Genomic DNA, 14,968 nt, shown 5'->3' with positions numbered 1-14,968 from the left:
TAAAAACTATTTTGTTACAACAGTGCTAAATTCAAATGAATAATTCAAATGGGGGATAAGAGGTCGTGTTTAGGTATATCCACCTCTGCTGTTTGAGAGGTTCAGGGTAAAAATAAATGTGCAGGTTCATAACCCATTCTCACTCATTTTTCTTCCCATCCTTTCCATTAATGTCTCTGTTCAAATGTGACCTTTTCAGAGAGACCATTGCTTAACATAATAGAACATCATCATCCTCTCCCTTATCTTGCTTTATTTTTCTTCACAGCACTTACCAATACCTCATATTATATCACAAAGGTATTTGTTATTCACCTATAGTCTGTCTCCCCCACTACAATGTAAGTTCTATGAGGTCAGGGACTTTGCCTCTTTTATTTAATTATGTGAATATTTATGAGTAAAAGAATGAATAAATGTAAGAATAAGTACATGAATGCTTTTGGAGTTACAATTTTATCACACAATATTGTATTGACAGTGGCACCAGTCACTTCAATGTCAAATTTGAACCACTACATCTGAGAAAGGAGGTAGCACAGGAATTTTTTTTTTTAATTTATGCTTTAAGTTCTAGGGTACATGTGTGCAATGAGCAGGTTTATTATATAGATATACATGTGCCATGTTGGTTTGCTGCACCCATCAACTCGCCATTTACATTAGGTATTCCTCCTAATGCTATCCCTCCCCCAGCCCCCACCCCCTGACAAGCCCTGGTGTGTGATGATTCCCACCCTTTGTCCAAGTGTTCTCATTGTTCAGTTCTCACCTATGAGTGAGAACATGTGGTGTTTGGTTTTCTGTCCTTGTGATAGTTTGCTTACAATGATGGTTTCCAGTTTCATCCACGTCCCTGCAAAGGACATGAACTCATCCTTTTTATGGCTGCCTAGTATTCCATGGTGTATATGTGCCACATTTTCTTAATCCATTCTATCATCGATGGACATTTGGGTTGGTTCCAAGTCTTTGCTATTGTGAATAGTGCCACAATAAACACACGTGTACATGTGTCTTTATAGTAGCATGATTTATAATCCTTTGGGTATATACCCAGTAATGGGATCACTGGGTCAAATGATATTTCTAGTTCTAGATCCTTGAGGAACCGCCACACTGTCTGCCACAATGGTTGAACTAATTTACCCTCCCACCAACAGTGTAAAAGCATTCCTATTTCTCCACATCCTCTCTAGCATCTGTTGTTTCCTGACTTTTTAATGATTGCCATTCTAACTGGCGTGAGATGGTATCTCATTGTGGTTTTGATTTGCATTTCTCTGATGACTAGTGATGATGAACATTTTTTCGTGTGTCTGTCAGCTGCATAAGTGTCTTCTTTTGAGAAGTGTCTGTTCATATCCTTTGTCCACTTTTTGATGTGGTTTGTTTTTTTCTTGTAAATTTGTTTAAGTTCTTTGTAGATTCTGGATATTAGCCCTTTGTCAGTTGGGTAGATTGCAAAAATTTTCTCCCATTCTGTAGGTTGCCTGTTCACTCTGATGAACAGATGTGGTGCAGAAGCTCTTTAGTTTAATTAGATCCCATTTGTCAATTTTGGCTTTTCTTGCCATTGCTTATGATGTTTTAGTCATGAAGTCCTTGCCCATGCCTATGTCCTCAATGGTATTGCCTAGGTTTTCTTCCAGGGTTTTTATGGTTTTAGGTCTAATATGTAAGTCTTTAATCCATCTTGAATTAATTTTTGTATAAGGTGTAGGGAAGGGATCCAGTTTCAGCTTTCTCCATATGGCTAGCCAGTTTTCCCAGCACCATTTATTAAATAGGGAATCTTTTCCTCATTTCTTGTTTTTGTCAGGTTTGTCAAAGATCAGATGGTTGTAGATGTAGCACAGGAATTTTTATGGGATGGGATTCCATGAACTGGAAACTATCCTGAAGCCTTTTAGGAAATGAAAGTTTCCCTGACTTCAAGCATATTTGCTGCAATCCACCTTGATTCATTATTACAGATTGTGATGGTGACTAACTCCTGTAGTAAAAACGAATAGAAGTAGGGGCTGAATAACCTCTGAAGATATTTCTGTTTGTCCTATAGCTTTTCTTTAAGTAAGCATAAACTGTCAAAGCAATTATTGATAGGTGATCCGTTAGTAATTCCAGAAGATGAACTTGAGTTATTGAGCATACGAATCATAAGGATCTTACAAATATTTTTGGGCAATCGCCTTCAACAATCAGAATCTTGTAACACTTTTTAAAAAAATTGAGACAGAGTATTTCTCTGTCACCCAGGCTGCAGTACAGTGCCATGAACTGTGCTCACTGCAGCCTCGCAATCCCAGACTCAAGCGAATCTCCCACTTCAGCCACCTGAATAACCGGGACTACAGGCGTGCACCACCACACCCGGCTAATTTCTCTATTTTTTGTAGAGATGGGGTTTCACCACGTTGCCCAGGCTGGTCTCAAACTCCTGGGCTCAAGCAGTCTACCCACCTTGGCCTCCCAAAGTGCTGGGATTAAAGGTGTGAGCCACCACGTCTGGCATAACCTTTAAAACCAGATTCTTTGTTTGAAGATTGATCAGGGCGATGACAGCCAGGATAAGTTTTCTTTTCACAAATTCTTTAAAAAAAATTTTTTTTGTTTCTTTTTTCTTTTTTCTTTTTTTTTTTGTATCTTTTCACAAATTCTTTAACTGGTGTTATGGTCAATTTATTGTTGGGAACAATGTTGGCATCCTTGTATTTTAGAGCTATGATTTTTGCACCTAAGTATTTTTTTCCTTTAAAAAAAAAACAGGTTTATTAAGGAGTAATTGATATACAAAGTTGCACATATATAACATATACTATCTGATGAGTTTGGACACATGCATACTCCTGAGAAACTATCACCGCAATCAAGGTAATGGACTTTTTTTTTTTTTTTAAATAGAAAAGAAAAGCTGTGTTACTCCTTGAAATTGCCTTTTTGGATGTGTCAAACACAGTGGCCTAATAGCCAGGATATTTTCAGCTCTGTGTCACTGAATTTATTTTACTTTGGGAAGGTTGACCTACCCCTGAGCTTACCTATGTCACGCTGCCAAGGTTATTATCTTTGGTTCAACACTGTCATTATGAAATCTATGTGTTTTAGATTAGCCAGAACCCTTGAAAAACATTTAATGTTGCTTCTTCTGTGTTTTTTTTCTCCTTTTAAAAAAATCATTTCAATTTTTATTTTAGATTCGGGGTACATGTACAGGTTTGTTACAGGGGTATATTATGTGGTGCTGGGGTTTGGGGTACAATTAATCCTGTCACCCAAGTAGTGAGCATGGTACCTAACAGTTTTTCACCCCTTGCCTCCCTTCCCTCCCTCCCTTGTCTAGTAGTCCCTAGTGTCTATTGTTGCCATCTTTATGTCCACGAGTACTCAATGTTTATCTACCTCTTATAAGTGAGAACATGCAGTACTTGGTTTTCTTTTTTCTTCCCCCCCAAGACAGAGTCTCTCTCTGTCAACTAAGCTGGAGTGCAGTGGCTCCATCTTGGTCCACTGCAACCTCTGCTTCCTGGGTTCAAGCAATTCTCCTGCCTCAGCCTCCCAAGTAGCTGGGGTTACAGGCGTGTGCCACCATGCCCGGCTACTTTTTGTATTTTTAGTAGAGACGGGGTTTCATTATGTTGGCCAGGCTGATCTCAAACTCCTGACCTCAAGTGATCCGCCCATCTTGGCCTCCCAAAGTGCTGGGATTACAAGCATGAGCCACCATACCTGGCTGGTATTTGGTTTTATGTTCCTGCAATAATTTGCTTAGGATGATGGCCTCCAGCTCCATCCATGTTGCTGCAAAGGACATGATTTTTTTTTTTTTTATGGCTGCAGGTACCAAAGTTTGAAATGAAAATGGGGAGTACCTTGAGCCCCCTTAAGTTCCTGTGAATAAGAAGTTCCTCTGCTATAATAGTCCTCCAGAATTCGTATTAATATTAATATTCTGCAAAATCAGAATAGACTGATAGAACAGTAAGCTAGAATGAGCATACTCTCATTTTCTTTCTCAGAATCTCTGTTGCCCAGGCTGGAGTGCAGTGGCCCTATCTCAGCTTACTGCAACCTCCGCCTCCTGGGTTAAAGTGATTCTTTTGCCCCAGCCTCCTGACTAGCTGGGATTACAGGTGCATGTCACCACGCCCAGCTAATTTTTGTATTTTTAGTAGAGACAGTGTTGCACCATGTTGGCCAGGTGGTCTCAAACTCCTGACCTCAGGTGATCTGCCCCCTTTGGCCTCCCAAAGTGCTGGGATTACAGGTGTGAGCCACCATGCCTATCCCATACTCTTACTTCCTATGGGGTCCTTGTTGTTATGTTGGTAACCTGAATTGTGATACATTATTTTACAGTTTTTAATATCAGGTTCAATTCAAGATACTCCAAATGTATCTCCGGCCCCCACTTGGATTTAAATGAGTCCTAGGTATGCTTGTGGGTGGTCCGCATAATATGACATAATATATGATAGCCATCTTCTTTTTTTAAATTATTATACTTTAAGTTCTGGGGTACATGTGCACAACATGCAGATTTGTTACATAGGTATACATGTGCCATGCTGGTTTGCTGTACTCATCAACTCGTCATTTACATTAGGTATTTCTCCTAATGCTATCCCTCCCCCAGCCCCCACCTCCCCGACAGGCCCTGGTGTGTGATGTTCCCCTCCCTGTGTCCATGTGTTCTCATTGTTCAATTCCCACTTATGAGTGAGAAAATGCTGTGTTTTGTTTTCTCTTCTTGTGTTACTTTGCTGAGAATGATGGTTTCCAGTTTGATCCATGTCCCTGCAAAGGACATGAACTCATCCTTTTTAATGGCAGCATAGTATTCTATGGTGTATATGTGCCATATTTTCTTTATCCAGTCTATCATTGACAGGCATCTGGGTTGGTTCCAAGATTTCACTATTGTGAACAGTGCTGCAATAAACATACGTGTGCATGTGTCTTTATAGTAGCATGATTTATAATCTTTTGGGTATATACCCAGTAATGGGATTGTTGGGTCAAATCGTATTTCTAGTTCTAGATCCTTGAGGAATCGCCACACTGTCTTCCACAACGGTTGAACTAATTTACACTCCCACCAACAGTGTAAAAGCATTCCTGTTTCTCCACATCCTCTCCAGCATCTATTGTTTCCTGACTTTTTAATGATCGCCATTCTATCTGGACAGCCATCTTCTTAATCTCTCCATGAAAGCAATTCTTTATGGACTGCTAACTTATACTGACAGATCGTGCATGTATTGAATCCTTCAAACGGAACACTTCTTTAAACCCAGTAAAAACACTGAAAAACCTGAGATTCCCATGCAATTAACTACAATTTGATTAGCCTAAAGAAGTAGGAAAAGGATGTTTTTCTAACACAAAATCTACCAGGTTCAGAGCCTAAATATTTCACAATATAATTTGAAATGTTCTCATGGCAATATTTCTGAGTATTCCCAATTAAGTTTACAAGTTTATCATTAGGGAAGAGCTCCTTCCAAAAAGTAGAAGTAACATAGAGGAGGGGGCTTTAAACTTGGTTCCACATTAGAATTGGCCGAGGAGCTTTTAGAAAATACTGATGCTCAGGCCCACCCCTAGAGTGTCAAATACTTTTTATGCATTGGTGATCATCAGGTTTTGATCAATTATTTTATTAAAGTGATATATTTTATTGACTAATTTTTTATTCTGAAACATACTTGTATTCCTGGGGGTAAATCTTACTTGGTCATGGCATGTAATCCTTTTTATATGTAGCTAGATTCAGTTTGGTAGTATTTTATTGATAATATTTGTGTCTATATTAATAAGGTACATTGACTGTAGTTTTCTTCCTTCTTTTTATTTTTTGAGACGGAGTCTCCCTCTGTTGCCAGGCTAGAGTGCAGTGGCATGGTCTTGGATCACTGCAGCCTCCGCCTCCTGGGTTCAAGTGGTTCTCCTGCCTCAGCCTCCTGAGTAGCTGGGATTACAGGCACTTACCACCACGCCTGGCTAATTTTTTGTATTTGTAGTAGAGATGGGGTTTCACCATGTTGGTCAGGCTGGTCTCGAACTCCTGACCTCGTGATCTGCCCACCTTGGCCTCCCAAAGCACTGGGATTACAGGCGTGAGCCACTGCGCCTGGCCAAAGTTTTCATGTGATGTCTTTGGGTTTGGTATCAGGGTATTAATGACCTCATAGAATATGTTTGGAAGTGTTCCCTACTCTTTTTTTTTTTTTTTTTTTTTTTTTTGAGAGTGAGTCTCGCTCTGGCCCAGGCTGGAGTGCAGTGTCGACTCACTGCAAGCACTGCCTCTGGGGTTCACGCCATTCTCCTGCTTCAGCCTCCTGAGTAGCTGGGACTACAGGCGCCTGCCACCATGCCTGGCTACTTTTTTTGTATTTTAGTAAAGACAAGGTTTCACCGTGTTAGCCAGGATGGTCTGGATCTCCTGACCTCGTGATCCGCCCGCTCCAGCCTCCCAAAGTGCTGGGATTACAGGCGTCAGCCACCGCGCCCAGCCTTTTTCCCTACTCTTATTTTTCAGAAAAGTTTGTGAAGAATTCATGTTCTTTTTTTTTTTTTATTTGAGACGGAGTCTCTCTCTGTCGCCCAGGCTGGAGTGCAGTGGCACGATCTCGGCTCACTGCAAGCTCCGCCTCTCGGTTTCACGCCATTCTCCTGCCTCAGCCTCCTGAGTAGCTGGGACTACAGGCGCCCGCCACCACGCCCGGCTAATTTTTTGTATTTTTAGTAGAGATGGGGTTTCACTGTGTTAGCCAGGAGAGTCTTGATCTCCTGACCTTGTAATCTGCCCGCCTCGGCCTCCCAAAGTGCTGGGATTACAGGCGTGAGCTACCTCGCCCGGCCATGTTAGTTCTTCTTTAATATTTGGTAGAATTTACTACTGAAGCCATCTTGTCCTGAGTTTTCCTTGTAGGAACATTTTTGATTACTAATCTTTTTAGTTGTTATAGTTTCATTTGTATTTTCTATTTCTTCTTGAGTCATTTTTGTTGTTTCTGTCTTCCTTGAAATTTATTTATTTTATCTAGCTTATCTAATTTGTTGGCATAAAATTGCTCATAGAATTCCCTTAAAATTCTTTTTATTTCTGCAAAGTCAGTAGTAATGCACTTTCTTTCATTCTGGAATTTAGTAATTTGAGTCTTCTCTCTGTTATTCATGGTCAATCTATGTAAAAGCTTGTCAGTTTTTTTTTTTTAATCAAGGAAGTAACTTTGGTTTTATTTCCTGTATTGTTTCTCTAATCTCTATTTTATTTATGTCTGTTCTAATCTTTCTTACTTCCTGTATTTTGCTTTTCTATACCTCGTTTATTAAGTTTTCTAAAATTAGGTACTAGTGTTGATTTTTATTAAATGCTATTTGGGGCATCTATGTAGGTCCTGTGATTTATCTTACTGGCCTATTAGCATAAATTTATTAATAGATTTCCTAATATTAATTAATGTATTCCTGAATTTCTACTAGATTATTGTGACATAAAAGGAAAGAGAATATTGGTTATCTTAAATACCTTTTGTATTTATCAAATATTTGTAGTTAGTATATATGATTTTAATGATTAGAAACATATGATTTATATTTTACGTTTAAAAATGATAAAGCTATAGAAAAATAATGTTAAGTATATGGTCTGAGTGTGGAAAAATTTGATAAAATTGAAGAACATGGAGAAAATCTTAAAGTATTTTATTACATATAAAAACTCTGTGTGTCAAGATATATAATAATAAAAACTGTGAAAATATGCATGTAACAAACAAAAATAGCAAAAAACCCAAATTCTTACTCAGTAGGAGCTCCTTAAATGGGAAAGGTCCAAAACTATCTTAGTATATAAATAAGCTAATTAACAGAAAAGGCGATCTAAAACAAAAGAAATGGAAAGCACTAATACATATTTGGAAAGCTGTTACCAGCATTATAGACATTTAAATTAAGTTGAGTTGTTATGTTCATCTAAGAAATCAGCCCAGGATTTTAAAAATGGATATTACTCAAATGTTGGTGAGAGTGCAGTTTGTGAGGGAAACTCACATATTCTTGCTTTAAGTATAGGTGGTATAAGCTTTTTGGAAGGCAATATGGCACTATTTCAAGGGCCTTAAAAATGTTCATACATTGTGACTAAAGGAAAAAATAGCTGAAAAAATATAAAATGATTTAGGGACAAAAAAGTTCAACTGAGTAGTGATTTTAATAGCAAAAAAGTGCTGAGCATATATATGTTCATAATTAGCACATTAATAAGATTCAATGTTTTGCAGCTATTAATATTATAAATGATTTTTAATACCATAGAAAGATACAGCTAATAGAATATTATATCAAAAAAGGAGGATATAAATTTTATTCAGTTAAATTAAAAATTTGTCAAAAATGCAAAGAAAAAATATATAAGATAAAATAAGGAAAGAAACATGAAGTCTAAAAAATCCTCACTGGGAAGTAGAATAGGTCTAGAGACTTATTTTTTTTAAGAGGCATCTGTCATAATTTATTTAATTTATTCTATTTATTTGGTTCATTCAGGTTTTCTCCTTTTTGTGTCAACTACATATACTTCTGGAAAATTATGTATTTTCTTGAGCTTTTCAATTGTATTAGCTTTGGATTGGATAAAATTTGCTTAGAATTAAAGAAAACCTTTACAGTTTTTATATTCCCTATATCATTTGTAAATAGTATGTCTGATTTTGCCATCTTTTGTGTTGGTTTGCCTAATTATCTTGTCAGAGTTTGAACTGTCGTTGATTTTTATATTTAAAACTAAAACTCTTAGATTTACTTGCAAGTTCTATTATCTTTCTGTCTTTTTCCTTAGTTATTTTATATGTATTTTTATGTTCAATATTCTTTTCCTCTTGCCTTCCTTAGGAATTCTTTTTCCTGTAGATTTTTTCCCCTTACTTTCTTGATTTGAATGCATTTTCTTTTTTTAAAATAAACTGTTTAAAGAGCGATGGCTTTAATTCTTACCACAACCATGATTAAATCCCATAAGTTTTTATATATTCAATTCTCGTCTCCGTTGTTGGTTCCATAAACTACAAATATTTTAGAATTGTCTGTTTAGAATTCTAGAAATATCTAGAATTGGGTAGCTTTCTTCCCTTGACTTCTGGTTACTGGTAATTATTGTCTTCATCTCTTTTGTTTCCCTTACTCCTTTTCCTCCTTGTTGTCATCAGAAAATGGGGTATAACACAGGCAGTTTCAGGAAATAGTTTTGCTAGGTGGTGGTAGTGATGGGTGTTAGGGGTGTGGCTGGATAATTCTTAGGTCTATGATGGCCCTGACTGAGCTAATGGGGAATGGTGAAGATGAGTCAGAAATTTTCTCTTCTTCGGAACTAGCATGCTCTTCTGGATTAGCTGGTGCAGTGAGCTGTGGCTGCATTTTGCACTCCAGCCTACTACTGCTTCATTTAGTGGAAATATCTCTATATTATGAAACATAATCTTTTAAGCTAGAGCAGTTGTGTGTGTGTGTGTGGAGGGGGGATTTTGTTGGTAGGGGGTGAGTGTATTTCTGCAGGTACTTGGAAGAAGACATTCCAGGTATTGTAGGTGCTATGGTTTGAATGTGTGCCCTCAAATTCAAGGGTTGCCAATGTGGTAATATTAAGAAGCAGGGCCTCTAAGAGGTTATTAGGTCATAAGGACTCCTCCCCTCATGAATAGGACTAAAGCCCCTTTAAAAGAGGATCATGCAGGCTGGGCGTGGTGGCTTACGCCTGTAATCCCAGCACTTTGGAAGCCCGAGGCGGGTGGATCACGAGGTCAAGAGATCGAGACCATCTTGGCCAACATGGTGAAACCCCAACTCTACTAAAAATACAAAAATTAGCTAGGTGAGGTGGCGCGCGACTGTAGTCCCAGCTACTCAGGAGCCTGAGGCAGAGGAGAATTGCTTGAATCCCGGAGGCGGAGGTTGCAGTGAGCTGAGATTGCGCCACTGCACTCCGGTCAAAAAAAAAAAAAAAAAAGGCTCATTCAGCTCCCTTGATCTTCCATTTTTCTGACGTATGAGGATTCAGTGTTTCTTCCCTCTAGAGGATGCAGCAATAAGTTGCCATCTTGGAAGCAGAGAGCAGCCCTCACCAGACATTCAACCTGTCAGTGCCTTGATCTTGGACTTCCTGGCCTCTTGAACTGTTCTTTATAAATTATGCAGAAATTTCTGTTCTTTATAAATTATGCAGGCGGTGGTATCTGTTATGGCAGCACAAATGGACTAAGACAGTCAGATAACAACTTTTTATTCTTAGCCTCCTTTTAAAAGTCAGGTGTCCTCAGAAAATGTTACTTTGGTAGTGGCGAAATAGGCAAAAAGCCCTAAGAACCGGTCCTTTATCACAGCCCAAATCACCTACCTGCAGATGATGTTAGAGTTAGTATCTCCTATTCAGATTCCATTGCTAAGCTCTAGAGGCCTCCCCTTGAATTTTCTACGTGTCCTTCAAATTCCATGTAGTAAACCCAGAACCCATCATCTTTCTTCCTGAGCTCCCTTCTTTGTCTGTATTTTTTATTTTGGTAACTTGCACCAGCACTTAACCAGTTCCCAACTCAGAATCATCCCACATCCTTCACTTCTAGGTTATGCAGAATCTTAATATATTTGGACATTGTCCCCTTGTCTCCATCCTCACAGCCATTGCCTTGGTGAGGCTTTCACTTGTCTGAATTATTATTGTTTTTAGAGTTATAGTCCAATCTTTATTTAAAAATCTGATGTGCCAGCTTAAGATTTTCCACCAACTCAGGGAGCTGAAATTGTCACAGGCTTCACAATCTTTTGTTCAGGTGCTGCCTTTGTAGGTGCCTTAGCTGCAGCCATTGCAGTCTTTTTAGATGCTTACTTAGCCTTTTGTGCTTCCTTAGCAGCCCTGATAGCTTGTTCTCGTTGAGCCATTCTAACTTCAGATTTCTGATTCCTCTTGGCCATGATGTCAGCAAGAGATGCACCCGTAAATGGCTATCTGGAATTTGACTGCTCGGCAGGTTCTTTTCTTATGAATTTCTTCCGACTGTCCCTTTTCGGGCTTCCTTCTGTAGAGGATACTCCAATTTATTTGCTGAGGATTCCTCTTGGAAATAAATGCATTAAGAAACTGGAAAACCTTCTCGTCCGTCCCGGTGTAGTGCCTCCCGTGTCCGGGGTAGATCTTGTACCTGCTGAAACCGCACGGCTTGACCTTCAACTGCTCTAGCTTAAAAGCGGCGACTCCACGGGAGGAGAAAAGATGGCGAAGAGAACCACTTGTCTGAATTATAGTGGCAGCCTCCTACCCGGCTTCTTGCCTCTCATTTGGTCCCACAAGGCTACTAAAGGGGTCTTTCTAAAAGCGCAAATTGGATTTCATTCCTTCACTCCACTTGGCTTGCAGGATGAAGTTCACATTTCTCAGCTTAGAACAAGGCCCTTCAGGAATTTGCCTTTGCTTGCCTCTCTGTCTGCAGAGCTCACCACTTTCCATCTTATATGATTCACTTTAGTCAGATAGAACCACCTAAGGTCACTGAAGGCATTATTGCGTTTTGAGTATTAATTCAAAACACCTTTATTTTGAACTAATTTTAAACTTACAGAAAAATTGCAAGATTGCTATCAAAAACCCTCATATACTTTTCACCTAGATTCACCAATTGTTAACATTTTACCACATCTGTTTTATCATTCTATCTATCTATTTAATCAATCATCATCTCTCTAGTATTTGTTTTCTGAGCCATTTGAGAGTAAGTTGTAGACATTATGTCCCTGTATTTCTAAATTCTTCAGTGTGTATTTCCCAAGAACAAAAGCATTCAGTTATATTATACAAACACACGGAAGTTATCAAAATCAAGAAATGTAACATTGCTAAAACAGTATTACCTACTTTATAGACCTTATTCAAGTTTCATTAATTTTTATAGTGATTTGTGTGTGTGCACGCACACACATCACTCAGGGATCACCCCTTCTATGTAATTGTCATGTCCCTGTGGTCTCCTCTAATCTGGACATTTGGGTTTTTTAATACCTCGATGGCTTCTCCCAGTCACTTGTCTGCCTAGGATACTTTCTTCCTTCTTCATCAAGTTCTCTTACTTTTTCAAAAGTAGCGCTTATAACCACTTGCCCAGACATACTTTCCCAGACCTTGCAATATGATTTTCTTAAATATCCTTTCCTGTTGCATCACATGAAAACCTTCATCCTTGCTAATCATATTGCTTTTCTTATCTGATTTGTAAGCCACTTGAGGATGAGGATCAGGCCTTATTTAACTTTTTATCACCATTGCCCAGCAAAGTAGTCCACATAAAGTTTCAGCTCAATACATGTATTTTAAATATTTTGATAGGTGACTGTTCCCATGAATGAGTGTTTAACATTTAGGGGTTAATACCCCTGATATCCAAAGAGTTTCTTCAGATCGATTAAAGTGTGGGGAAATCGGCTGATGGGAGTATGAATTGCTGTCACCTAATGAGAAGGCAACTGGCAGTATCTTAAAAAATTAAAAATTTTAAAAATAAAAAATGCTGTTTAAGGGACTATATCCTGTGATGAAATAAGTACTAGTACCTAAGAACATAAGTGCAAGGAAGTTTCTTGTAACATTTTTATTGTGATAAAACATACCAGAAACAATTTGAATGTTCATCACTAGAAGCATATTTGAATATATTGTGGAATATTCATACAGTTTAAAAGAAATGAATATTGTGGTATATCTGTACAATACAATGGATAAACTACTGCTATTATACTGAACAAAAGAAGCCAAACACCAAAAGATGCAAACTTTATAATTTGTTTGTAGGAAATCATAAAGCACACAAAATTACATCTGTGGCTGATCTACAGTTTGGGGACTTGTATGACTAGAAAGAGGCATGAGAGAACTTTCTGGATGGTGGAAATGTTCCATATCTTGATATGGGTATCAGTCAGTTGTGTGGGCATACATTAAAACTGATTAAATTGTACACTTAAGGTCTGTGTCTCAATAATATTGTTAAGCCTGGGCAACGTAGCGAGACCCTGTCTCTGCTAAAAAAGAAAACAAATATTAGCTGGGCTTGTTGGTGCACGTCTGTAGTCCTAGCTACTTGGGAGGCTGAGGTGGGAGGATCACTTGAGCCCAGGAGTTCAGGGCTATAGTGAGCTGTGATCATACCACTGCACCCCAGCCTGGGTGATGAAGTAAGACAATCTCTAAATAACAACAACAACAACAACAACAACAACAACAACAACAACAATATTGTTAATAAGAAATGTGCATAGTCCCTGAGTTAATTACTCTGTTTTGAGGGCTATATCACAATAAGCTGTAGCCCCAATTACCTGTACATAAGAATATGTGTACAAGAAAGTTGTTGTAATAGTATATATTATAGTAAAGCATCTACCAAAAACTTGAAAATATCCAAAATGTTCATCTCTAGAGAAATAAATATATTTTGATATAGTTATAATGGAAAATGATATAACTACTTAGAATATAATTCAACCTAAATGTATTGATATGGAGGGGTGTGCATGATATATTCTGAATGAAAAAAATACAAATTATTGAATAGTGTATAGTAATTTTTATGTTTTATTTTATTTTCATTATTATTATTTTTTGAGACAGAGTTTCACTCTTGTTGCCCAGGCTGGAGTGCAATGGTGCCATCTTGGCTCACCATAACCTCCATCTCCCAGGTTCAAGCAGTTCTCCTGTCTCAGCCTCCTGAGTATCTGGGATTACAGGCATGTGCCACCACGCCCGGCTAATTTTATACTTTTAGTAGAGACAGGGTTTTTCCATGTTGGTCAGGCTGGTCTTGAACTCCCAACCTCAGGTGATCCTCCCGCCTCAGCCTCCCAAAGTGCTGGGATTACAGGCGTGAGCCACTGTACCTGGCCTGAATAGTATACAGTATTTTTTATAAAAAGGAGGAAAACCTTTCTGTATAATTATAAATGTTTGTATAGCATATGGAAAAAAGGTATGAAAGAATCCACACCAAACATGACCCAGAGAATCTAGTGAGTATATATTTCCACAGTATGTGCTATTTTTATAATTAATTTTATTATATATAATTATAAAATTATAAATAATTTTAAAATTAAAAAACCCAGTAAAGTAAGTTCATTCACAAAAAATTCATGCAAGTAATGCGTAAAAAAACCTGTTTTTTCCTTCTACTATACTCTTACAACACACAACACTTCTGTGACCAGATGTGTGGGGCTTTTCCACACATACCAAGCAAATAATCAGTTCTGCAGCAGACACCAGCTGGGTGTCTTCTAATTCAATTCGATTCTGGCAGTATCCACTTGGAGGTAGCATCAGGTCTCACAGGTTGAGGGCCTGGTCCCACAAGACTGCCCCTCACTTTAGGAGCCTGTCATAAGTCTGGGCTTCAGGAACTTCTGACCCACTGGCTATAAACTCGGATTTCCAGGGCCCCTCCTCCAGTTTGATTAATTTGCTAAAGCAGCTCCCAGAACTCAGGGAAACACTTTACTTATGTTTGCCTGTTTATTTCAAAGGATAATTTAAAGGATACAAACAAATAGCCAGATAAAGAGAGAAGTGCAAGGTCTAGAAGGTTCCTGAGTGCAGAAACTTCTGTCCTTATGGAGTTGGGGTGCACCTCCCTCCTCACGTGTGGATGAGTGCTTGCTTGCCAATGTGGAAACCCCCTGAGGGCAGTAGGACTGAAGGTTCCAATCCTCCAATCTCACAGTTGGTTCCCTTGGCAACCAGCCCCCATCCTGAGGTAATCTAGGGGCTCCCAGCCACCAGTCATCTCATTAGAACACAAAATATACTATTTTTCTTTTTTTTTTTTCCGAGACAGGATACTCTGTTGCCCAGGCTGGAGCACAGTGGCATGACCACAGCTCACTGCAGCCTCGACCTCCTAGATCAGGTGATCCTCCTACCTCA

The 14,968-nt window shown here is 38.6% G+C and overlaps 1 pseudogene; it reads right to left on the bottom strand.

Moving 5' to 3' along the window:
• Positions 1 to 10,767: 10,767 nt before the first annotated feature.
• On the bottom strand, positions 10,768 to 14,365 carry LOC107970433 (large ribosomal subunit protein eL24-like; annotated as a pseudogene).
• Between the last annotated feature and the right edge of the window lie 603 nt (positions 14,366 to 14,968).

This window comes from Pan troglodytes, chromosome 2, assembly GCF_028858775.2.
Source record: "Pan troglodytes isolate AG18354 chromosome 2, NHGRI_mPanTro3-v2.0_pri, whole genome shotgun sequence".
Lineage (NCBI taxonomy): Eukaryota > Metazoa > Chordata > Mammalia > Primates > Hominidae > Pan > Pan troglodytes.
This window is presented reverse-complemented; position numbering and strand designations above follow the sequence as displayed.